We start from the raw sequence: 22,007 nt of genomic DNA, 5'->3' as shown, positions 1-22,007 counted from the left end.
CAAACAGAGGAGAAACCTGGACCTTCCCAAGCGTACCCCTCCTCTGGCAGTAATATGGGTCACATCTTTGTTTCTCTTCCTTTTTGGCATTATCAGTTCCAGTCGTTAAAGGCAGGAAAACTGGAGTCACTGATCTCTCTTTCATGATTTATGATTCAGAAGGAAGCCAGGGGTGGAGGGTTGGGGGTGATGCTTACTGCTGTGGTTGCTGTTATTTATTTTTATTTTTATTTTTATTTTTTAGACACATGCTTTTCCGGAAAACCTTGAAGCCCCTGGCAGGGCTGTCTTATCTCCCCCCACCCCCACCCCCCCAGGGCCTTGCCTGGACATAACTGACATTTACATAGACACACTCTTGGAACATAAGGGGGAGGGGGGATTCGGCTTGTCCTCAGTTGTTCTCGAATTACATGATAAAGTAGATGTATTGGATCCTTTACACCAAAAGGAGTTATGGAGTCCAGTTATAAAATCCATAACACGGTAGCGGGACTCACTGTAGCTGCCTTCTCAGAAGAGCCAAGGAACTCAGCCCCACCCTTAAAAGCAAGGTGATTGCACTACAATTAGTTGACCTATTTCGAAAATGAAGGCTTCCCGGTGGTTTGAGGTTCTTCTCTCTTTTTTTTGAATTGTTACAAGTTTTTTTTTTTTTTTTTTAACCGCCCTTGAGATCCAGGTTAGGTTTTTGCTTGGAGTAGTTTGTGTGTCCTATGGCGATAGTTATTAGTGTTGAGTTAATATTGTGCACTTAGGTCTGGGGGTGGGAGGAGGGGTCAGGGTCCGAAGACTGCCTGAAGTCTGCATGGACCATGCTGAATTCAGACTTGGGCCTGCAAACTCATCATGTGTCCTTGCTATCAAAGGAACGGACCAGAGGCAAGGAATTCTATCACTCAAATATGTTCTCACTTACTCGTCCCTTCCAAAGGTGAGTATCGTAATTCTTCCACTTTTTAGAGACTAAACCCAGTGAGGGCCCGTGTGTCCACACGCACGGATGGCAGACCAATCCAAAGCAGGCGTGTGCATTAAGGGAGAACGTGTCCCCCCACGTTCCTGCAGCCCCCCTGGCCGCCAGCGGCGGGCTCGGCGGCGCACACCGTCCCTGTCACCCGAACGTACCTGCCGGGTTCTGGCCTGGGGAGAACGCAGGGGCTGCAAGGGCACCGCCGGCCGGCGAAGCGCGGCGACGGGAGCGGAGGGGAGCGGCGGGCCGTCCCGCAGGTGCGCCCCACCTGCCGCCGGATTGGCCGCGGCGGCGGCGCTCGGCGGGAGGAGGGCGGATGATGGATGGCTTGTCCGCCGGCCGGGTCCGAGCAGCGGGGGGCTGGAGAGTGTAAATAGGAGCGCGCTCCGCGGCTCCAGGCACTGGGCGGAGAGAGCAAGAGGCCTGCACAAAAGGACCGGGCTCGGAATGTTTAGATTTTGAAGATTAGTTTCTATTATATCTCTGTGGGAGAAAGGAAAACGCACTATGGGAAAGTGGAGGGCGAAGAACTCGCATCATTTAGGACCGATGTTTGACAAATCATTTAGCCATCGGAACAATCCCTGAGCCTCCCCTTCCCAAATTGCAGTTTTTAAGTCCTATTTGCCATTTGTGGGAATGATCCCCTATCGGTTATCTGAGAAACAATATGAAATCAGACCTGAACAGTTGCATTCTCTTATCTCAGGCAACGTTAAGATCATTGAAAATAGGTTTCAAAAAATGGGGGGGGGGGGGCAATGCACTTTAGATTAAAAAAAATAAAACAGTTGGATATTAAATGCTAAAAGAAAAAAAAGCTTTAGCTCAAAAAGAATAAAATAAAATAGAAGAACGTGTTCTAGAGATAATTTTGCACTCTAGAATGTGTAAATTTTTCATAATTTGTCTAGCTTTTATGTGCTTAAAAGTCATGAGCAATTTGAATATGTTTTGTTTATCCTTGCAAAAAGATGACAGCACATGGTTTTAGGCAATTCGATTTAAGGAGTGTCCTTTTAAAAACTCATTAGGTTGAGAGCAGGGATTGAAGCAGACAGAAGGATAACAGGAAAAATATGTCATGAACTACCATGGAAATGGGGTTGGTAGAGAGCTATTGTATCATCGGGCTCTTCTTTGGCAACTGAAGGACAGGCCCATTCACCCTGAGTATTTCCTCCTGCATAAGCTGTGGTGCTGCAGCTAATACATCTCATGTCAAAATAAGTCAGTCCTGCCTATAAGCTGATTCTTTGCTCTCCGCGAGCAAAATAGTTTAGAGAAAATGGTGGGATTTTTTTAATATGGGAATATTATTCTATCTCATTGCGCTTTAGAATACCCACCATCCCCTTCCGCCCTAACAACTACCACCACTAAGAAAATAAAAGCCATGTTTAAAATAGCAATAAGTGAAATTGAATCATGTCACAGAGGTGTATTTTATCTCATTATGGTTGAAAATGAGTCAGGGGAAAAGAACCTAGCTCCACGCATTTCTCTTTGAAATACCAGATTTTAACAGTGTAAAAGTAAGTCAAAAAAATTAAAGAAACTTAACTTATCTGTTCCAGTACAGAGAGCGTATATGCTCTCCCCCACAAAAAAGTACACATAAATTAAATTCACGTATGTTTCTTTCTAGAATAGTTTTTATGTATGCTTAAATATTTATAAAAGAGTTCACTGGATCCTGTGGTTTTTTTTCACATATCATGTCAAAAGAGCTTTTTAATATTAGTATAAGATTAATCAATTTTAATAACATTTAATCAATTTTAATAACAGCATAATATTTCCTTGAGTGTGTATGTAATTCGATTAGCCATTTCCTCCTTGTTGGATACTTAGGTAGCTTCTAGCTTTCAGTAAATAATACAGTAAGGAACATCTTAAGGCAAACTTTCCGTCTTTCAAATTATTGATTTCAAAGAAAATTTAAATGGAATACATAGGCCATGCTTAATGAACATCTTGATTTTTTTTACAATAATTTCCAAATTGCTTTACAAAAAAAAAAAGAAGAAGAAGAAAAAGAAGAAAGGAAAGAAAAACAAAAATGCTGTAGCATTCAATCCTACCAATAGAAAAATATCGGCTCAACATATTTTACAGTATGCTCAGTGTTATTGAGAATACTAATAAAAATATTTGGTAATGTAGCAGGTGTGATTCTTTCTTTGATTTTTATTTTCTTTGATTATTAATGAAGTTATCTTTTTGCTCCTTTTAAAAAATTGATTTTGCTTTCCCTCTTTTGAATTGCTGGTTCCCCTTTTATGTAATCATTGAGCTACCTCTAGTCAGCATATTAAAATGAAATATAGCGTTTTTACAAATTCCTCTTTCATGGTGTTCGTTTTGAACTAGGGTGGTACCCCTCGGTTAAAATGATCATAGCAAGAAATCCCTGACAAAAGTGGGCTACCTTGCAGTTTGAGATGATCTATTGAATTTAGATTTGCAGCAAGCTTCTGCTGCCCCTCCACTGTGACACATAAAATGATATTATCATCTGTGAAATTACCCAGGAAACTTAAGGTACTTTACAGCAAATCGTATTCTCTCATTAGGAAACTCAGAACCGTTGATCCTTGCACTAGCTTTCTTTCTCGTCTGAAAATTTGTGTTGTTTTCTTAAGCTGTGATGTGGTCGTTTAAAAATGCCTTCATGCGCTTCGGCATCTTCGCAAGTGCACCCAGTGCCCAGTAAATAAAGTAGCAGCCCATGTCCCTTTTAGCAAAAGCTATATATCTGTTCAGACTTGTAATTTGCTCCGTTTATATCCTTTGCCCTTGAACTCTGGTTATTAACGCAATGTTTCTCCAAATGATGCCATATAACTCTGCTCCGAGCACATTCACGGTGACACCACGCAAACATTCCAAGGGCCAGGGCCAGCTCAGGGAGGGAAGAAATGATGACTGAGTTGTGGGAGTTTCCGCGCATTGCTCACGATGGGGTGGCCGTAAAACTATGGCTGTGAATATTCAAACGGCAACAAGGCCAGCGCAAGACTTTTGCTAATACTCTGAGGTCTGGTCGGGAAGCAATTTCACAAAGTAGCTTTGATTAAAAAGGAATCGGCCGGAACACTTCTCCCAAGAAATCAACTAACAACCCATCAAAGGATTTGAAACAGGTGTCCTAATTATACATCTTAAAAAAAAAAAATATTTGTGGTCAGTTTGGGGGTGCGGGTGTGAATTTTTGCTCCGTTATAAAGGGAAGATGGTGTATAGTGGAACTATGGGACCAAATTCCTTTGTGTAAACTGTCAGCACCCATTTTTTTTGTTGTTTGTTTTAAGTAGTTAGTATCCTGTACCTAAGACAACTGAGCCTTGACTGGGTCTAATACTGTTTTCATTTTAAAATTAAAAAAATGTACTAATTAGGGCGCCTGGTCGTTAAGCGTCTGCCTTCGGCTCAGGGAGCCCCACATCGGGCTCCCTGCTCTGCGGGAAGCCTGCTTCTCCCTCTCCCATTCCCCCTGCTTGTGTTCCTGCTCTCGCTATCTCTCTCTCTCTCTCTGTCAAATAAATAAATAAAATCTTAAAAAAAAAAGTACTAATTAATACTGGGTGAAATTTTGGAGAAGAAGTAGGACCCATCTCCCTCTACAATTTCTGTGAAGGGAATGTACTGATGAACCAAATTAATAATTTAGGTTTGATCGCAGAAACTGTGTGAATCCTACTTTGGAGAGGAAATTGTCCTCCCACAGTTTAGAAAAGGACATTTACAAAAAAAAAAAAAAAATCCCTTTCTTTTAAAATGAGAAAGTCATACATAGAGAATAATATGCAGAAGAAAGTGCCTGCCCAAGTTAGCCTATTTTGAAATGTTGTATTTGTTTCAAAATAATAATTGTAAGAAGTTTATTTTCTCCAAGCTCTTTATTTGAACAGGTTTTAGTAGATTCATGCTGAAATGAACCTCACAAAAAAGTTTTGTTTTTGGGCGGCGGCACTTTACCCTTAAGCAAATTGTTCATGGCAATGGGATTTAATTGGTACACCTCCTCCAAAAAATTCTTGGCTATGCATAATGCAGTTCATACAAAAAATGTTGATGGGAATGAGAAAATAATATACCATCAAATATCAGATTTTATGCTGGAACATAAGCTTCCATGAAACCTCTGGGCACAAGTCTTAGAACTCACTGTGTGCCTTTAGAAAGAAAGAAAGACTTCTAACTACTACAACTGACTACTATTAATGCACGAAAGATGATTGGAGTATAGTTACCTGTGTAAATAACCCACGTGAATATTGCCAATAGAAAATAAATAAGCCATAGCTTCCCAAGAACACCAAGCACACCTGTAAAATATTAGCTGCCCCCATTTCAGTATTATTTCAGGAAGAAAATGAATTCTAGGTTCCAAGTGAGATACATGAAGAATACTTTGGAAAATGGTCTTTTCATGAATATGGAACTGTCCGTTTTCTTCCTATTTTCCCTCTAATCAGCTGTACCTAAACTAAAGGAGATTTTTCACATTTAATTAAAGAGGACCTTCTAGTGATCTTAATTTGAGAACACGGTTTGGCTAAGGAAGATAAAAATACAGATAAGGGAATTTTAATTTTTTTCTGAGAATTTTGGAATCTCGTATTTACTGGAGAAGCAGACTCTTGAGGCAAACACCTTGGTTACATCATTCATTCCTGAGTCCCCATGTGAAGAGCACCAGAGGAATGTCCCCAATCTCATTATTGAATTAAATGAATAAATAAACACAGTTGAATGTTTATTGTTGCACATCATGTGACTGAAATGTAGTGAAATTATGGGCTTTATAATATTAAGTGATTTTTAAAAAATTTAATTGTTATGTTAATCACCATACATTACATCATTAGTTTTTGATGTAGTGTTCCATGATTCATTGTTTGTGCATAACACCCAGTGCTCCATGCAGAACGTGCCCTCCTCAATACCCACCACCAGGCTAACCCATCCTCCCACCCCCCTCCCCTCTAGAACCCTCAGTTTGTTTTTCAGAGTCCATCGTCTCTCATGGTTTGTCTCCCCTTCCGATTCCCCCCCTTCCTTCTTCCCTATATTAAGTGATTTTAATTAAAGTAAATCTTGTGTTATGGTTTCCTAATCCTAAAACTTCACAGTGCTTTGTTTTATATATTTCATTCAGAAAATTATGATTCCATTGTGCTAGTAATACCAAGGTTGGAGGTGCCTGGCTCTCTCAGTCAGCAGAACATGCAGCTCTTGATCTTGGGGTTGTGAATTCGAGCCTCATGTTGGGCATAGAGCTCACTTAAATAAAATGAAGAAAAAAGTAAAAATAAGTTTGAAGGACCCGGTTCATATTCTTTTTTCCATTGTCTGGGCTAACTGATTGCTAAAATGCACATGTGAACTAAAACTGTGTATGATATTACATGCATATTTTATACAGTCGAAAGGGAAGTTATATTATTTGGTGGAAAGCATGTGTTTCATTCTTGATAAAATGAGAGCATAGCTTATTAAAAATTCTGAATGACTTGAACTTTGACTGGTTGTCCACAGAATAAACTTTGGATTTTCTGCCTTGTCCTCCGAAATAAAATGCATTTATATATAATGCAGATTCTATGTAGTAAGGTTACACCCATCATAGTTTCAAACATTGAATTCTGAAATGTGAAGACTATTCATCCCTGATTCTGCCCTTCATCCCATTTCTCTTTTCCTAAAGGCAAGTATTTCTAATATTTCTATTGAATTCTATTAGAATTTGCTTCCCTAATATGTTTGTGTGGCTACTACTTAAAAATTTCTTCCTCTTCTTTTTCTCCTTCTTACTACTAGTATTATTTTAGTGTGGGAAATTATCTATTTACTTTCCCTAAAGAAAATCAAGATTTGTCTGTCTTTACTATCCCTGCTCCCAACAATACCCATATCCTCATTTTCTTAATAGTTAAGTTATAATTTTTAATTAATATTCAGTGTGCCTTATCACTAATAAATTCTACTGAGGGCTGTGCTAGTGAACGTTTCTTTTTATGCACAATTTCTGTGCTAATAATTGCTTTTTTGTTTGTTTGTATGTTCTTTTACTTTCTAGTAATTGCCACTATGGCATCATAAATTCCTCTCCCAATCTCTGAAACCTCTCTCAAAACATTCATATACTTCAGTTCCTCTAACCAAGGCTTACTTTATTATTAATTTTTATTTTTTAAATTTAAATTCAATTAATTAATATATAATGTATTATTTGTTTCAAGGGTACTGGTCTGTGATTCATCAGTCTTATACAATACCCAGTGCTTATTACAACACATACCCTCCCCAATGTCCATCACTCAGTTACCCCATCCCGCCATCCGCCTCCCCTCCAGCAACCCTCCGTTTGTTTCCTAAGATTAAGAGTCTCTTATGGTTTGTCTCCCTCTCTCCCTCTCTCTCTCCCTCCCAAAAGAAAGAAAGAAAGAAAGAAAGAAAGGAAGGAAGAAGGAAAGAAACAAGATGAAATCAGATTCCTTCTTCCTTCTTTTCTTTCTTTCTTTCTCTTTCTTTCTTTCTTTTTCTTTCTTTCTTCCTTTCTTATATTTGCAAATGACATATCAGATAAAGGGCTAGTATCCAAAAATCTATAAAGAACTTATCAAACTCAACACCCAAAGAACAAATAATCCAATCAAGAAATGGGCAGAAGACATGAACAGACATTTCTGCAAAGAAGACATCCAAATGGCCAACAGGCAACATGAAAAAGTGCTCAAAATCGGGTGCCTGGGTGGCTCAGTTGGTTAAGCATCTGCCTTCTGCTCAGGTCATGATCCCAGGGTCCTGGGATCGAGCCCCGCGTCAGGCTCCCTACTCAGCGGGAAGCTTGCTTCTCCCTCTTCCACTCTCCCTGCTTGTGTTCCCTCTCTTGCTGTGTTTCTCTCTGTCAAATAAATAAATAAAATCTTTAAAAAAAAAGTTCTCAAAATCACTTGGCATCAGGGAAATACAAATCAAAAGCTCAAGGAGATACCACCTTACACCAGTCAGAATGGCTAAAATTGAAAAGTCAGGAAATGACAGATGTTGGTGAAGATTTGGGAAAAGGGAACCCTCCTACACTCTTTCTTGGTGGGACTGCTAGTTGGTGAAGCCACAGTGGAAAACAGAATGGAGGTCCCTCAAAAAAGTTGAAAATAAAGCTACCCTATGACCCATCAATTGCACTACTGGGTATTTACCCCAAAGATACAAAGGTAGTGATCCGAAAGGGCACCTGCACCCCAATGTTTATAGCAGCAATGTCCACAATAGCCAAACTATGGAAAGAGCCCAGATTTCCATCGACAGATGAATGGATAAAGAAGATGTGGTACACACACACACACGCACACACACACACACTGGAATATTACACAGCCATCAAAAATATGAAACCTTACCATTTGCAACAATATGGATGGAACTAGAGGATATTATGCTAAGCAAAATAAGTCAGTCAGAGAAAGACAATTATCATGGAATCTCACTGATATGTGGAATTTAAGAAACAAGGCATAGGTTCATAGGGGAAGAGAGGAAAAAGAACCAAGGCTTTGGTTTGGAAAAAAATCTTTCCAGGGAGCACCTGGCTGGCTCAATACATAGAGCATGCGATTCTTGATCTCAGGGTGGTGAGTTCAATTCCTACTTTGTGTGTGGAATGTATTTAAAAAAATAAATAAAATTAAAAAAATAAAATCTTTCCAGGACCTTCTGGTCTACCTCCCCCTAGACTAGCTGCCCTTGTAATCTGAGCACACCTGTCATTCTGGGCTCTCCCTTCACAACTGTGTTGGGAGATGCCTCAACTGTCTCTTGTGTTGGGTATCTTATTTTCTGTATCCCCTTTCTTTCTCTTTCTTGATTTATTTTCTTCTGTATGTAGTGCCCATCCTCATATGGCTGCCTATAAAAATATGAGGAAGACTTTGAAATTTAAAAATGTCCTTATTTTATACAACCTGTTGGCTAGTAGTCTGGCTTGGACTGAAACTTTAGGGTAGAATATATTTTCCATTTGAGTTTTACAGATATCTGTATCCAGAAGCCTTTTTTAAAAAAAAATACAAATAAATGATAATATAGTTAGCATAATCTATTAAAATGGAAAAGAAAGACTTATCCCTTGAAAGAAGAGTTTGATTATTTGTGGTTATAAAGTACTTTACAGTTTTGAAAATTTTTGGTAAGAAATATCAAAGTACAATAATGTGTAAGTTTCCACCTTTCTAGAAGATGATAAAACATGCATACTGCATGTTTTAGTGTTTTGTTTTGTTTTTAAAGATTTTATTTATTTATTTTATTTATTTATTTGACACAGAGAGAGAGACAGCAAGAGAGGGAATACAAGTGGGGGAGCGGGAGAGGGAGAAGCAGACTTCCCGCCGAGCAGGGAGCCCAACGCAGGGCTCGATCCCAGGACCCTGGGACCTGAGCCAAAGGCAGACGCTTAACCACTGAGCCACCCAGGCGCCCCTGTCTTAGTGTTTTCTTAAGATTATTTCATCTTATATTGTTTAAATGCTATTTTGAGGGATGCTTGGGTGGCTCAGTTGGTTAAGTGGTTCAATCTTGATTTTGGCTCAGGTCATGATCTCAGGGTCCTGGAAGAAGCCCCACCTTGGTCTCCACGCTCAACAGGGAGTCTGCTTGAAGGTTCTCTTTATCCCTCTCCCTCTGTCCCTCCCCTGCTCACACACATTCTCTCTCTCTCAAGTAAATAACTAAATCTTTAAAAAATGCTATTTTGAAGTATTACTGTTAATTATTTCAGCAATTGGATGCCTGGGTGGCTCAGTCAGTTAAGTATCTGCCTTCGGCTCAGGTCATGATCCCAGGGTCCGGAGTTCAAGTCCCATATCGGGCTCACTGCTCAGCAGGAAGACTGCTTCTCCTTCGGCCTGCTGTGCCGACATATTTATATGTCTCTCTGACATATAAATAAAAAATAAATCTTTAAAAAAAGTATTTCAGCAATTGATTATTCCTGATGTTAGTGAAGAATGCTGAGTATGGAATGGAAATAGGCAGAATGTATGACACAGAATTGAGTCCTGTGTTGACCAACAAAGCAAAAGATACCCCACATTAAAGAGGATTAATTTCTTTTATGAGATTATTGAAGGGTGAAAATGAAAATAGGAGAGATAGATTATCGAAGACTCATATTCAGTGATGTAAAATTTAATTAAGGTAAGTTATTCCAAACTCTACTTGCAGATGCAAATGCTAATAAACTGAGTGCTAGATCTCAAACACACCTTCCTAAAACCTTCAAATAAAATCTGCTACTCATCATCAAAATATTGAGACAACTATTCTTCTGAATACACAATTCTCCACATTGTGTTTGAATAAACATTCTACCTTTACAGTGATTTATTGAATTAACCTCGATTAATTTTAATTAGCAAGAAAACCAATTTATATCTAAGAATGCTCCATAATATCAATGTTTTAAAGAATTATACACAGTGAAGTAAAAAGCAGAGTGGATATAAAATAAGATTTAAAAAATATTACCAAGTTTAATATCATTCTCATAAGCTTCCCAAGTCCAGTGCAATATATTCAGGCCTGTGAAGGTCAATACAAAATGACAGATTGAAATACTGTACGTGACTTGCAAAAGTCATTTTTGGGCAAGCTGTTTTCCAGGACTTAAATTAAATTAAAGCATACCTTGCTTGAGACATTTTTTATTTTAACTGGATTGTGGCCTCGTTTTCAAAGAATATCACTTTTATCCCTGGTTGTCAAATAGATATTACCATTGTGAAAATGAGCTTGATAGCATGTGGCAAATACTGATTATGTGCTGGCCCTGTTTCTTGAAGAAATGATTTTTTTTTTTTTATCATTGGAAATAAAATGCCAACGGTTTTCCCTCATAATTTGCAACTTCTTCCTGAGGCAGTAATTGATAGAGGGAGTATGTCCTAGTGTTTAGGAGCACAAGATTTGAGCCAGATACAGTTGGGTTCAAATCCCATGTCTGCCACTTATTAGAAAGCTACTTAACCTATCTGTGGTAACTGGTTACTTCATGTGTGAAGTGGGGATAATAACAAATGTTTATCAGAATCCAGCAAAGGCATGTAGAACAGTGCCTGGCTCAGAGGGAGCACATACCTCAGTGAGGAGGAGTCATTGTTGCTGTCAATGATTCTATCATTGGTCTATAATTTTATTATTTTTGTTTTTTATTATTAACTTTCCTATCAACTGATATTATAATTTTTTGCTCTTGGCTTTGTATTATACTAATAATATCGGAGATGAAGATCTTAAAATGACAAAATTTTTCGTCAGATCAAACATTTTTTCTGTGCTTGAGTCTCTAAGATTTTTTCTCATCATAGGGCCCTTGTTGGCTGATGGTGGATACTTCCGCAAATCTCACTTCTATGAGCTTTCTCTGGATGAATCTGATTTAGAGAAGAATCCTTACCTTTTACCCTTGTTGTGTTTTTCTGTTTCTTTTCTTTTCCTTTATAGGGTCTACCATAATTGCTGCCAAGGAGAAGCCAACTAGACACGGGGCACAGATCTATCTGGCCACCATGGCTCTGTAAGGCAGTCCCCCACATACTGTCAGGGTTCCTGTCATATGTCCTGTCATTGCAGGAGTCATAATGAGATAGATGGGCTGAGTCAAGTCGATCAGTCCTGCTTATTTCAGTCACACTTCTTCAGGCTGGATCAATGCTTACTAGGAACAAAGTAAACGGGAATTTTGGCTACATTTTATTTAAACCCTTTTTTACTTTATCAATGTTCAGAATAAATAAACTGTTCCCTAGCAATCTCCAGCAGTGACCAATGAGATTTCTTCTTTTTAAGGTTTTCTTAAGTGCCACCTTGAACTTGTAGACTTTTATCTAGTTGATGTTTTAATCCAATTATTATTTTGCTAAAACAAACAAAAAACCCCCACACTTATTACTAAGCATAATACATAAAATGCATAGAACAAATGTACATCTTTTCTTCTTTCTTTCTTTTTTTTGGTTATTTTTTATTTAGTTTTTTGAATGCCATGAAATTTATTTTTTTAAATTGATTTTAAATTCCAGTATAGTTAACATACAATGTTGCATCAGTTTTGGGTGTACAATATAGTGATTCAACAATTTCATACATCACCCAGTGCTCATCATGACAGGTGCTCTCCTTCATCCACATCAAATGTACATCTTAATGTATTTTGAGACACATATGCTTTGGTACGTATCTTTGCCAAACACCCCAGTGGTTTCCACAGGCCCTTCATCCAAGAAGTGTAACAAGTTTCATTTCCATTTATTCATGTAGAAAGAAAACCTAGATAGTTTGGACCTTCAAACCTTCAGGTCCAGATAGTTGAGTGTATCTTTATAATCTGAACACCTCCAAGGGTGGAGGTGGGCAGAGCCTGGCAGAATATGCCCTGTGTCCATAAGGTGCTGGTCAATCCCTCCACACTTCTACAGGAACAGGAGGCTGGAAAGGAAGCTGAACCAGCCACAGGCCAAAGGTCGGGGCCAGCTTTCCCTCTCCTTCCAAGTTCTAGAGAAGATTTCAAAATAATTGTAATAGTAGAGAATAGTTAAATTACTATATTAGAATTATTTTGAAGACTTTATTTTTTTAGAGCAATTTTAGGTTTACCACAAAATTGAGAGGACACTGCAGAGATTTTCCATTTGCCCTCTACCCCCACACATGCCCCCTCTCCCATTACCAACATCGCTCACAGAGTGGGACATTTTTTTGCCAAGGATGAATGCACAGTGACATAATCACCCAAAGTCCATAGTTTACCTTAAAGTTTACTCTTAGTGATTATACATTGTATGGGTTCAGACAAATTCATAAGAACATATATCAATCATTTTAATATCATACAGAGTATTTTCACTGCCACCCAAATATTCTATGCTCTGCCTTTTCATCTCTTGTGCCCATTCCCACCCCTGGCAACCATCGATCCTTTTAGTATCTCCATAGTTTTACCTTCTCCAGAATGTTGTATACTTGGAATCATACAGTTAAGTAGCCTTTTTAGATTGGCTTCTTTCATTTAGTAATATGCATTTAAAGGTCTTTATGTCATTTCGTGGCTTAATAGCTCATTTCTTTTTGGTGCCAAATAATATTCCATTGTCTAGATGTGCCAGTTTATTTGTCCACTCATGTCCTGAAGGACATCTTGGTTATTTCCAATTTGGGCAATTACAAGTAAATATTCCCTAAATATCCATGTACAGGTTTTTGTGTGGACATGAGTTTTCAACTCCTTTGGGTAACCCACAAGGTCTGTAACTGCTGGGTCATACTCACCAGTGTAGGCTTCATTTTGTAAGAAACCTCCAACTGTCTTCCAAGGCAACTGTGCCATATTGCATTCCCATGAGCAGTGTATGAGAGTCCCTGTTGATCCGCATCCTTGATAACATTTGCTGTTGCCACTATTCCAGATATTGGTCATTCTAACGTGTGCAATAGTATCTCATTGGTGTTTTCATTTGCACTTCTCTGATGACAAGTGATGTAGAAAAAAAATTTATATGCTTATTTGCCACCTGCATATTTTGTTTGGTGAGATATCTATTGAGAATTTTGGCCCAGTTTTTGTTCAAGTTGTTTGTCTTAGTATTGAGTTGTTTTTTTTTTTTTTTTAAGATTTATTTATTTGACAGAGAGACACACACAGAGAGAGGAAACACAAGCAGGGGGAGTGGGAGAGGGAGAAGCAGGCTTCCCGCTGAGCAGGGAACCCGATACGGGGCTCGATCCCAGGACCCCGGGACCATGATCTGAGCCGAAGGCAGACGCTTAACAACTGAGCCACCCAGGCGCTCCTTAGTATTGAGTTTTAAGAATTCCTTGTATATTTTGGATAATAGTCCTTCATCAGATGCACCTTTTGCAAATATTTTCTCCAAATCCATGGCTTGTCTTCTAATCTCTTAATTGCCTTGCACAGACCAGTTTTTAAGTTTAATAAAGTCCAGTTTCTCAGTGATTTCTTTCACGGATCCTATCTTCCCTGTTGTATCTAAAACACATCACAATATCCACGATCATCTAGGGTTTCTCCCTGTGTTATCTTCTAGGAGTTTTATAATTTTGCATTTTACATTTAGGTCAATGATCTATTTTGAGTTAATTTTTGTGAAGAGTATAAGGTTTGTGTCTAGATTCATGATTTCACATGTGGATGTCCAGGTGTTAAGTGCCATTTATTGAAGAGACTATCTTTATTCCATTGTATTCCCTTTGCTCAGAGATCAATTTCTAGGTCATTTCTGGACTCTATTTTGTTCCAATGTCCGTCTGTTCTTTTGCCAATAACCACACTGTCTTGATAACTGTCACTTTATATTAAGACTTGAAGTTGGGGAGTGTCAGTCCACCGACTTTGTTTTTCTCCTTCAATATTGTCTTAGCTATTCTGGATCTTTTGCTTATCCGTATAAACTTTAGAATCAATTTGTCAATATCTACAAAATCACTGTTATGATTTTGACTGGGATTGCATTGAATCTATAGATCAAGTTCAAAAGAACTTGGCATTTTGACAATATTGAGCCTTCCCATCTATGAACATAGGATATCTCTTCAGTTAGATAATTCACCTTTGGTTTTATTCATCAGAGTTTCGTAGTTTTCCTATAAAAACAAATTTTGTACATATTTAGATTTATGCTTAAGTGTTTAATTTTTGGGGTGATAATGAAAGGAGTATTGTGTTTTTAACTTTAAATTCCAGTTGTTCATTTTGGATACATAAGAAAGCAATTGACTTTTGTTATGTTAACCTTGTATCCTGCCACCTTGCTATAGTCACTTGCTATAATTCCAGAAGGTTTGGTGTGTGTGTGTGTGTGTGTGTGTTTGTGTGTGAACTCATTCAAAATTTCTACATAGATGATGTGATCTGCACTTTTATGTCTTCCTTCCCAACCTGTATATTTTCATTTCCTTTTTTTGCCTTATTGAATTAGCAAGGACTCCTTGTATTAAGTTGCAAATGAGTGGTAAGTGGGGACGTCCTTGTCTTGAACCTGATAAAGTAGAAAAGATTTGAGTTTCTCACCATTAAGTATGACATTAACTGTAGGTATTTTGCAGATAGTCTTTATCAGGTTGCAACAATTTACTTCTTCCTTTATTTTTTCTTTTTGAAGATTTTATTTACTTATTTAGAGAGAGAAAGAGCAGGGGGAGGGGCAGAGGGAGAGGGAGAGAGAATCCCAAACAGACTCCAGGCTTAGCACAGAGCCCAATGCAGGGCTTGATCTCATAACCCTGAGATCATGACCTGAACCAAATCAAGAGTCATACGCTTAAGCGACTGAGCCCCCCAGGTGCCCCTTACTTCTTCTTTCTGATTTAGATGTCTTTTTTTTTTTCTTACCTAAGTGCTCTGGCTTGGAATTGCGGTACTATGTTGAAAAGGAATGGTGAGAATGCGCACCCATGTCTTATTTCTGATTCTAGAGGAAAAGCTTTCAACTTTTTACCATGGGTATGTTAGCTAAGGGTTTGCCATATGTACCCTTTATATTTTGAGTTATATTCCTTCTGTACCCAATTTGCTAGGAGTTTTTATCATGAAAAGGTGTTGAATTTTGCCAAATGCCTCTTTCTGCATTTGTTGAGAAAATCATATTATCCTTCATTTCATTAATGCAGTGCATCGCATTTATTGATTTGAATATGTTGAACCATCCTTGTATCCCAGAGATCGATCCCACTAGATTATGATGTATGATGCTTATTATGTGCTGTTGAATTCAGTTTGCTAGGATTTTATTCAGAATTTTTGCATCTATATTCATCAAGGATATTGGCCTATAACATTCTTTTCTTGTAATGTCCTTATTTGACTTTGGTATAGATATAGATAATATCTATATATATTTATATATAGATAATGCTGGCCTTATAAAATGAGTTTGGGAATGTTCTCTCCTCTTCAATATTTTGGAAGAGTGTGAGAAGAAATGATGTTAATTCTTCCTTAAATGTTTGGTACAATTCACCAGAGAAACCACCTGATCTTGGGCTTTTCTTTTTGGGAAAGTTTTTGATTACTGCTTTATTCTCCTTAGTCTTTTTATTATTTATTTATTTATTTATTTATTTAGAATTTCTATATTAGTCTGCTCAGATTTTCTATTTCTTCATGGTTCAGTTTTGGTAGGTTGCATACTGCTAGGAATTTACCCATTTCTTTAGGTTATCTGATCTGTTGGCACCATATAATCGTTCATCGTAGCCTCTTTATGATCCTTTGCAGTTCTGTGGTGTCAGTTATAATGTCTCCTCTTTCACTTACAATTTGGCTTAGCTGAATCCTCTTCTTCTTCTTCTTCTTCTTCTTCTTCTTCTTTTTTTTGGTTAGTCTAGGTAAAGGTTTGTCAATTTTATCTTTTCAAAACTAAATCTTAGTTTCATTGACTTTTTTCTATTGTCTTTCTAGTCTTGATTTCATTTATTTGTGCTCTAGTCTTTGTTATTTCCTTTCTTCTGTTAATGTTGAGCTCAGTTTGTTATTTTTCTAATTTCTGGAGGTGTAAAGTTAGGTTGTTTATTTGAAATCTTTCTTTTTTTCTTAATGTAGGTATTTATTTTAATGTAGCTATTTTGTAAAATTCTTAATAAAAAGTTTGACTGTAGGTATTTTATAAAATTCCCTCTTAGGACGGCTTTTGTCACATGCCACAAGTTTTGGTATGTTGTTTTCATTTTTATTTGTCCCAAGATAATTTCTGACTTTGCTTTTGATTTCTTTTTTTATTTTTTGTTTGTTTATTTATTTAAGAGAGAGAGAGTTGGGAGAGGGGCAGGGGGAAAGGAAGAAGCAGATTCCTCACTGAGCAGGGAGATTGCCTGCAGCACTTGATCTCAGGACCTTGGGATCATGACTTGAGACAAAGGCAGATGCTTAACTATCTGACCACCCAGGAGCCCTTGGTTTCTTCTTTGACTCATCAATTGCTCAGGAGCATGTTGTTTAATTTTCACATTTCTGTGAATTTTTCAGTTTTCTTTCTGTTATTGATTTCCAGTTTCATACCACTGTGGTCAGAAAAAAACACTAGATTTGATTTCAACCTTAAATTTTTTAAGGTTTCCATTGTGACCTAACATGAGATCTATCTTGCAAAATGTTCTGTCAGAACTTGAGAAGAAAGAGTATTTAATGCTGTTGAATGGAATGTGCTGTATATGTCTGTTGGGTCCATTTGGTCTATAGTGTTATACAGGTTCTCTGTTTCCTTATTAACTTTCTTCTGGATGATCTATCCACTGTTAAAAGCAGGGTATTAAAATCCCCTACTATGATTGTATTCCTGTCTATTTTCCCCTACAGTTCTGTTAATATTTGCTTTAAATATTTAGGTACTCCAATGTTGAGGGCATATATGTTTACAATCATTATATGGTTAATAGTTTTTAAATAACCTTATTTGGAAAACTAAAACGTCGACAATCAGCTGTGTACCAATCACTATTTTCATCTTTATTTTTGCTACTGGTTCATTAAAGGCTCAAGTGTGAGACCCACTGACTAAATACACATTTGTTACCATCATGATAAATGATGGATGCCATGTTCTGAGCTGGGTATATCAAGTTAGGACACAGGACCTGTCCTTGTAGGTCAGCTCTGTGAGGGCAAGGCAGTCCATATTTTTATTTCTCTTTCTCCTCTACACTATGCCTCACAAATAGTAGGTGATAAAGAAGCATCTTTTAAATGGGTGAGCAATAGAAACTGTGTCACATTCACGCACTTACCTGATGACTAGTGGTTATCACTTAACTAATCTAATCAACTAAATTTTCTTAAACAGTTACCTGTATAGGCATATGAGATAGGAAAAAAAGAGATGGGGAAGGGAAGAAGCATCTTCTTCACCAACTCATGGGCTTAGGCAAGTCATTTAATGTCATCTAAGAAAACATACTGACCTTATACCTCCCAAAATGTCACTTTTGAGAGTGAAGACGTAAGTGGAAACATTTGGGCAACTCTCAGTGCTAGACCTCTTCCTGTCTTCTCTTTCCACTTTCAGTTCAAGAAAAACTCCTTCCCTCAAAAGACACACACACACACACACACACACGGTATTTAAAGAAATTATAGAGAACATGGCAGACAAATAGTATTTATTATTTTTGAATAGGTCAAATTTTTCCAACCTCTCATTGTATAGTATGGGCAGCCATATGCCATGTTCTACCTTAGAAGACTTGGAGCCTTAGTTCAAATGGCCTAAGGGAACTCTCTTGCATTTTTTAAGAGGATTTATTTATTTATTTTAGAGAGAGTGTGTGTGCATGCACAACAGGGGAGGGGCAGAGGGAGAGGAAGAGAGAGAATCCCAAGCAGACTTCAAGCCCAGGGCAAAACCCAGTGCAGGGCTCGATCTCATGACCCTGAGATCACAACCTGAGCTGAAACCAAGAGTTAGATACTTAACTGACTGCACCACCCAGGTGCCCCAGGAATTCTCTTGCATTTAAATTTGGGTAAGGCTGTCTATACATATAAAGCCCTTTACCTGAATTGATTAGAATAAGACTGGTTACCTAAATATCATTAAATAAAGTAGTCAAAATTTCTTTAGGCCTAAAATGTGCTCTCCTCATTCTTTAATAAACTCCTACTCATCTTTGAAAATTTACCATAAGAAAATATTTGTAATGATTTGAGGCAAAAAACTAATATTCAAGTATAAAGTGTTCTTACAATCAATAAGAAATGTAAGTGTTCTTACAATCAAAAAGAAATCCCAGAGAATGAGCAAAACATGAACAGTGAATTCAACAGAAGAAAAACAAAGACACAATAAATGTATGAAACTCCAACATAATCATTTATAAAGCACTATGTTTATGAAATACTAGTCACCAGACAAAAGTAAAAAGAGAAACTATTACCAAATTTTGTCCTTCATGCTGAGAACAATTAACGAAATATTAGTAAACAAACGTTGGCAAGGATACATGCTCATGTATGGTTGATAGGAGTTGGCAGGAAGTTTTGCAATGAAATGTAAATTGACCTAGCAATCTCCCTTCTAGAAATTTATCCTGAAAACTACCATCATGGGTGCAGAAAGGACTTCTTAGTAACAGTGGAACTCTGGAAATAGTTTCAATGTCTACCAAGTAGGTAAGTGATTATCTAAACCTTGGTTTAGCTGTGCCCTAGGATTCTAGACAGCCCTTGTAAATGCCTGGGATGGAAAACCTTCCAAGATATGTCAAGTGGAAAACAAAAAACAAAACACGTTGGTATTTCTGGGGGCAGAGGAGAAGGAGAGGGAATTGGGAGCCTAGGAATGGTGAAAGGAGTCTCTCACATATGTGTTATTCTGGTTGTTTTAATCTTTTAAAAAATACAGTACTTTCAAGTATTTTGCAATTTAAAATTTTTTTTAAAAAGTCCTTTGAGTTCAGTGTAATGAATCAAAAGTTACATTATTTTTTTAATGATTTGTAGTAGTTCTTTATAAGTTCTAGATAGTAATAATTGACTGAATACATTAAATTCTTCTAACCTGGCACTTGTTCTTGGTTTATGATGTCTTTTCTTATCCAAAAAATGTGTTATCTTTGTCATCAGTATGATAGTTTTCTAAGGTTTCTGGTCATGTACATGTCAAGATTATAAAAATATCAACCAGAAATGTTATTCTAATTTTTTTTTATGGTTTCAAATGCATGTACCTCTTTGGCACACCTAAAATGGTTTTCTTTCCTTTTTTTAAAACTTTATTTATTTATTTTGTGAGAGAGAGAGCTTGTGAGCATGGGGGCACACACAAGCAAGAATGTGCGAGTAGGAGGGTGCGGGGGGGCAGAAGGAGAGGGAGAGAGAGAATCTTAAGCAGGCTCCATGCTCAGCCTGGAACCTGTCAGAAGCAATCCTAGGACCCTGAAATCATGACCTGAGCCAAAATCAATGTTGGAGACTTAACCGACAGAGCCACCCAGGCCCCCAATCTTTTTCTTTTCTGCCAAGTAGAGGTTTACCTTGAACTTTTTTCCTAAAGGTTAATTGACCATCTGATTCAACATTTCTTAAATGTTTTTCCTTTCCCACTAATTTAAAATGTAAATTTTATCATAAATTACCAGATACGCAGAAGTCTGTTTCTGTATTTTCTTTTCCACTGATACGTTTTTCTATCGCTTTGCAAATACCACAGAGTTTTAATTATTTTAAGCTTGCAGTTTGTTCTATAATCTAATACAATTTCCCTTAGCATCCTTGTTTTCCAAACTTTCTTGGCTATCTTTACAGAGGATTCAGCTTGTGAAGTGCCCCTATCATACTGCAATTTTTATTTGAATCGTTTTTAACTTATAGATCTTTTAGGAAATTTTATATCTTTATAATATTGAATTTTTTTAACATTCATCTCCACTCACCATTTAATTAGATATTCTTTTATGTTTTGTGGTTAATTTTCATTTAATTATTTTGTCCACACAGGCATTTCTTATTTCTAATTACTGTTATTTCTAGGTAAATTATGGTTTTTATTACTGTTTTGAAAAACATGTTTTATTTCTATTATATTCTCTAGTTGATTATTCTTGTCTTAAGAAAGCATATTGCTTTTACAATATTGATCCTATATCTGGTCAGCATCCTATGAATTGTGTGACTACTAGTTTGTCTATTCTTTTCTTAAAACTTCAAGATAAATAATCAGTGTCTGTAAATTCTGACCCTGTCTCTTTTTCCATTTTAACGTTTATTTCTCTCATGTCTTTATTACTTTAATACATTAATCAGATTCTCTAATAAAGTGCTAGATAGCAGCCATGAGATCAGTTCCCCTGTCTTATTTTGTGACTTTTGATAGGAATGATTCTAACATTCTAGAAGTAAGTATGATCTGGACTATATATTTCTGGTACATTCCATATTTCAGATGGAAGCATTTTTTTTCTATTTTAGCTTATGTCTTGTTGTTGTTGTCATCATTTGCTTGTTTTTCAGTTAACTCATTAATGCTCTTTCTACAGAGGCAACATAATGCACTGGTTCAGAGAGCAAGCTGGAGAGTCCAAATTCTGCATATCCTGTGTCATTCCATCACTTAACTTCCTTGTGCCTCATTTTTTTTTTATCTGAAAGGAGAAAGAAATAATAGGATTTACTCCACTGGGTTATTTCAAAAATTAAATGAGTTCATGAATGTTAAAAAGCTTAAAATAGTGCCTAGTACGTAGCCCCCGATAAGAGTTATTATATATTGTTATTATTACTATTATAGAAATATTCATTTGATTTTCACCTTTCTTTAATATAGCGACTTACATTAATACATTTCTTGATGTTGCACCATCTTAACATTTCTGAGATATACTCTGTTTGGTCATGATTCATTTAGCCCATTGCTGGATTGAATTCACTAGTATTTGCATCTGTTCATAATACATATTTTGGTCTACAGTTTTCTTTGTGAATGAATGAGTTTGTGTGTGTGTGTGTGTGTGTGTGTGTGTGTGATCTTATATAATTTTATTTTCAAGATTATACTACTATCATCTAGTGAGTTAGAAAGATGTCCATATCATTTTGTGCCTTGGACATTTTCTATCATACAGATACTTATATAAAGTTTCTCTAAAATTTATCTTCAAAGTCTGGAATCACTTTAAGAACAGAGCTCTAGAAAGGGTTTAGTTTCTTCTATGGTTATTGGCATATTCAGGTTTTTCTTCTCTTGATAGAAACTTGATACTCTGTATTTTTCTAGAAAATATTTTTCTATGATTTCTATATTTTGCATGGAGTACAGAGTAGTCTTATATCATTCTTTTAAAATATTCCCCACTCCTACAGAATTTTTTATTTTTTATTTTTAATACTGTATATATTTTATTTCATTTTATTTATTTATTTATTTATTTTTAAATTCTTGGTTGGACATGCCAGAAGTTTGTCTACTTTCTTGGTGTCTGTTGAGACTAGTGTTTGATGTATTCTCATTGATTTTATTTC

Source organism: Neomonachus schauinslandi, chromosome 9 (genome assembly GCF_002201575.2).
Source record: "Neomonachus schauinslandi chromosome 9, ASM220157v2, whole genome shotgun sequence".
NCBI classification, from domain to species: Eukaryota; Metazoa; Chordata; class Mammalia; order Carnivora; family Phocidae; genus Neomonachus; species Neomonachus schauinslandi.
The sequence above is the reverse complement of the archived record's forward strand: the minus strand, read 5'-3'. Positions refer to the sequence as shown.